The sequence below is a fragment of the Cynocephalus volans genome, chromosome 2, assembly GCF_027409185.1.
Source record: "Cynocephalus volans isolate mCynVol1 chromosome 2, mCynVol1.pri, whole genome shotgun sequence".
In the NCBI taxonomy this organism is placed as follows: Eukaryota; Metazoa; Chordata; class Mammalia; order Dermoptera; family Cynocephalidae; genus Cynocephalus; species Cynocephalus volans.
This window is the reverse complement of record NC_084461.1, coordinates 47,194,592-47,199,503: the sequence shown is the minus strand read 5'-3', so window position 1 is coordinate 47,199,503 and position 4,912 is coordinate 47,194,592. Positions and strand designations below refer to the sequence as shown.

Here is a 4,912-nt window from a genome sequence, read left to right as displayed (position 1 = left end):
TTGTTCCTTTCTTTCTGATTTTCTGTTTGTCTTCTGTATTTGTTGGTTTCTTGAAGTGATAGATAAACTATTTTTTTCTCTTTTGTTTGCATTTTTGTTTTGCTGGTAGGTATTGTTCTTTCTTGAGTATTCATGTCAGTGATGGTTGTTTTTGTGGTATCAAACGTATTCCTTCCTGAAAATTTCTTGTAGGGTTGGTCATGTGGTAGTGAACTCCCACAGGTTTTGTCTGTCTGAGAAATATACTATTTGTCCTTCATTTCAGAAGGATAGCCTTGCTGGGTAAAGTATTCTTGGTTGGAAATTTTTGTCCTTTAGTGTTTTGAATATATCATCCCATTCTTTTCTGACTTTTAGAGTTTCTGATGAAAAGTCTGATGTTATTCTGATTGGGACTCCCTTATAGGTGTCTTGCCACTTCTCTCTTGCAGCTTTTAAGATTCTCTCTAACATTTCAGTTTTGCAAGATGAAAAAGTTCTGGAGACATATTGCATACAATGTGAATATACTTAACACTCCTGAACTATACACTAAACAATGGTTAAGATGATACATTTTATGTTGTGTTTTTCACCACAATTAAAAATAGAAGAAAAATGTAGCTAAAAATAATAATATCTGCTCTCCAGGTCTCCAGACCACAAGTGATTGTTCCTTCTTTAAACCACTTGGAGTTCTTAACTTGGTGTTTACAGCCCCACCCCAAGAAGTTTATGAATAAAACTCTGGGGCTCCATAAAACTTGAATGGGAAAAATTGCATCTTTATTTTCACTAACCTCTAACTAAAATGTAGCATTTCCTTCAGCCATTAATCACTGTGGTATTAGATGTATTGTGATTTCATCACCAACAGAAGTCACACAAATTTTCATATCATATATTTCTTATAGATTCCTCAAAATATTGGTTATGCTAAGCCCTACTTCAAATTACTGTAGTTGTCAAACCTACCACTACATATTGCTGTGTAATGTGTTAATAAAGGAGCTGATGTTCTACTATATTACATTTAAAAACTACCTTTTACTATATTGACATGTAATTGGCCTTCCTTTTCAATCCTATGCTTTTATTTTACACATTTACCCTGATAACAAGCCCATAGCTCCACCAGACTGTCAAAGAGGTCTCTGGCACAAAACTAAAAAAAGTTAAGACTCTCACCCTAAAGTCCTATAGACTGTTATTAACTTACTGCCTTATCATGCTTATCATATAATGTTATGTAAACATCCATACATCTCATTGAGGCAGGAAGTCCCATTCTTCACAGAGCCTGGCTGGGTGTCTTGCATATAGTGAATGCTTAGAGTGCTTTTGTTGATTTATTGATAGTATGATTCAGTGCATAGGCCTGGAGTTAGACTACCTCTGTTCAAAATCTAGCTCCTGGACTTTGGGCAAGTGACAACCTCTCCAAGTCTTGATTTCCTTAGCTGCAAATGGAACTATTAATACCACCTACCCCATGGAGCTGCTGTGAGAGTTAAATGTTAAAAAGTACACATAAAGAGCTTAGCATAGCTTCTGCCGTGTGCTTTTAAAATACACTTTCTGTTAATTATAAGCATATTCATGTGTGTTTTGAGTAAAATACTGAGAGCAAGATAACATGTGTGGATCATGGAAATTGAAGGCAGGCAGGGGTAAGGGGGTAAGGTGTGGGTTGGCTCCTTCAGAGATAATTCAGATTTAGGGGGAAAACTGAGCAACACACACCTAGTGGTACACAGATCTACATGTTGTAAGGTGCAGTAAATGATTCCTGACCCATCCTACTGCTCAGCTCTCAAAGTTGCAGGTCTTTGACTAAGCTATCATCCCCAGATAAATAAACCAACATTAATCTTCACTCACAGAGCAAGAGGCAGCATGGAGTAATGAGTCTGAGACAACACACCTATGTGGGCTTTGATTTTCTCTTTTGTAAAATCAGAGTGTTAGACTCTGATACTCTAAGTTCCCTTTAATGCTGAACTTCATTGATGTTCTGAAAGACTCTGTGCTTAGTTGAGAAGATTATTATGTTATACCTACAGAGCTGGGTTTTGGAGTAGCTAACCATTGCTACCACACTCACAGGCACTGGCCTTGAAGGGTGTGTAGGGTATGTATAACTGACCAAGGGGAAAGGAAAGGTTCTGAGCACATGGAATTTGTTCCGGAACGTGATCTGTGGAGGTCACAATGTGAGACTCATGAGTCAGAAGAAGAGATGGATGTAAAAGGAAATGGGACAGCGAAGATGAAAAATGGACAGAAGCCACCAGAGGCAAAATGTATTCTTAGATACCTATCCATGCACACAAAAACTGTTTTTTTGCTGGGCTGGCTGAGGGAGGCTCCCAAGGCGAGGGCCAGGCCCGGATGGCAGCAGTGGCAGCAGGGGTCTGGGCCACCCAGGAGAAGCAGTTCCCGCCAGCACTGCTAGCCTCTTCATCTAGTTTGCACTTTGGGCTGTGCAAGGGACAGGAGGAAAATAAAATGTTGTTTTATCATCCAAATGAACTAGAAAAGAATGAAAAAACTAGAAATGTTGGATTATGTGAAGCTATTGTACAGTTAACAAGCACCTTTAGTCCATCAAAACCTGCAAAACCTTTACATACACAGAAGAAGAGACAGTTCTTTAAAGAACCAGAAAAAAATTTCTGGATGGTCATGGTTGTTCAGAATCCAATAATTGAAAAGCGAAGTAAAGATGGAAAACTAATTGTTGAATACCAAGAGGAAGAGTTGTTGGACAAGGTTTATAGTGCAGTGCTCCAGCATGTACAAGCTTTGTCATGGTACATTTCTGAAAGCTGTGGAAGATGGAGGTATCAAGTTCCTAAAGGAAACTTTAGAGAAACTCCTCCATAGGTATCGCAAACGCTAAATTTGCAGTTATGCGACCTACTTGATATTTTTGGTGGAATCAGCTTCTTTTCGTTGGATAAAATGTCTTATTTGAAAATTCAGTCCTTTATTAAAAGAAGGCAGGCAAGCCTGAATATAGTCAAATACACTGTGTTTCTCTGTAATGATCAACTCATCTGGGGTGGATTAGAACAAGATTACAAGAGGATTTTATACAAATATCTCACCACTTCTCTCTTTCCAAGGCACGTGGAACCTGAGTTGGCAGGAAGGGATTCTCCAATAGGGGCAGAAATACCAGGAAATCTTCAGTCCTATGAAAGATTTTTTACTGGACCCTTGAGCTTTAATAATCCAGGGGCAAAATGCAGATTCTCACAAATTTTTGTAAAAACAAATGACACTTATGAAAGCTCCATTTAATTGTTTATAAGGCTATGAATGCAGCTGTGTGCTTTATGATTGATGCCTCTATATAGCTGATGTTGGATTTTTGCCAAAGACAGGACAGCATTGTGGGGCTCCAGCTCACAGTGCTGGCATCTGACATTTGTGAGCAATTTAACATCAGCAAAAGAATATCTGGGTCTGAAAAAGGACCCCAGTTTCTCTACCTCAACCTTATGAATTTAGCAGAGAAAAGTGTGATTTAAATGAGGAAAACACCCAGTGTGTCATATCTGTTCATCCAGATTTAATGAAGATTCTAGGTGACATCAACAATGATCTCACTAGAGTGGATGAAGATGAAGAAATCATTGTGAAAGTGATGAGTGACTATTGGGTTGTTGAGGAAGTCTGATTAGCAGGAGCTATATTATTTTGAATCAAAAAATGCAAACCTGGTTGAAGTAATTGAAGAAGTAAAGAAACTTTGCACAATGCAGTTCAATAACATATTCTTCCTGGATTGACTGATAATGGTTCCCCAAAAACATCTTTTAAAAAACTCAGCAAACTTTCTGTTTACCATTGCAAGTTATTGGTCATATTATTGACTGGATTAATGACAGTAGTAAAGCAATACTTGCTCTGAAGAATCAAATTTCTACTTGATCTGACAGTCTCCTGGGGTTTTAAATTTTAAATATTTATATGGAATTAATTAAAGGTTGTTGGCTATATCTCTCTCGTTCCATTCTTTTGACATTATGTGAATATTTTACTGGAAAATAAAATTAATAAATTGTTAAGTTTTTTTTAAAAAGAAAACTGGATTTTTAAAAAGAGAAAATACTTCTTTTCTGATTAGTAACAGATTGTATAAAAGGCAGTGCATCAGTTAGCTTTTTCTGTATAACAAACCACCCAAAAACATAAGGCTTTAAAAAAAGAAACTTTTTTTTAAGCTCACATTTCTGTGGGTTGACAGTTTGGATTGGGCTCAACTGGATGGTTCTCCTGATCTCAGCCGGGCCCATTCATACATCAGTCAGACACTGGTCAGCTACACAGCTTTGCTTTGGGGGGCTGTCTGTCTACTAGTGTTGTCAGTCCCTTATTATACAGCAGGCTAGCCTGAGCTTGTTCACATGATGGCTCAGCAGGGCTCCAAGATGAAGAGAAGGAGCCTTAGTTCAGAATTGGCGCAATATCACTTATGCTGCAAAGCACATAACAATTTTAGCCCTAATTTAAGGGTGAAGGAATGGATTCCACTTCTTGATGGAAGTTGCTCCAAAGTCACATTGCAAAGAGTCATGGACACAGGATTTTTACAGTTTAACATAGTGGCTAAAGCATAGGTTGTGGAGCCAGGCTATCTGGATTTTAACCCTAATTCTGCCATACTAGCTGTGTCTTAGTGTACTCATCAGTAAAAGAGGACAATAATAGCACCTACCTTGTAAGGCTGTTATAGGCTTACACTAACATTCTGCCTCATTTTGTTTCAAGTAAGCTTTTATAAATATTGTATATTTGGGTTTTGTTTTTTAAAACTATCATGAGAATCTTTGTACTTAATAGGATAATTTAATCCATTTACATTATTGATGGATCTTGAATATGACTGATGCCATTGTGCACACAATAAGCACAAAATAGCTGC

At 37.6% G+C, this 4,912-nt stretch overlaps 1 pseudogene; it reads left to right on the top strand.

The window, feature by feature from the left end:
* Window positions 1-2,370: 2,370 nt before the first annotated feature.
* On the top strand, window positions 2,371-3,776 carry LOC134367792 (vacuolar fusion protein CCZ1 homolog B-like; annotated as a pseudogene).
* Window positions 3,777-4,912: the final 1,136 nt, after the last annotated feature.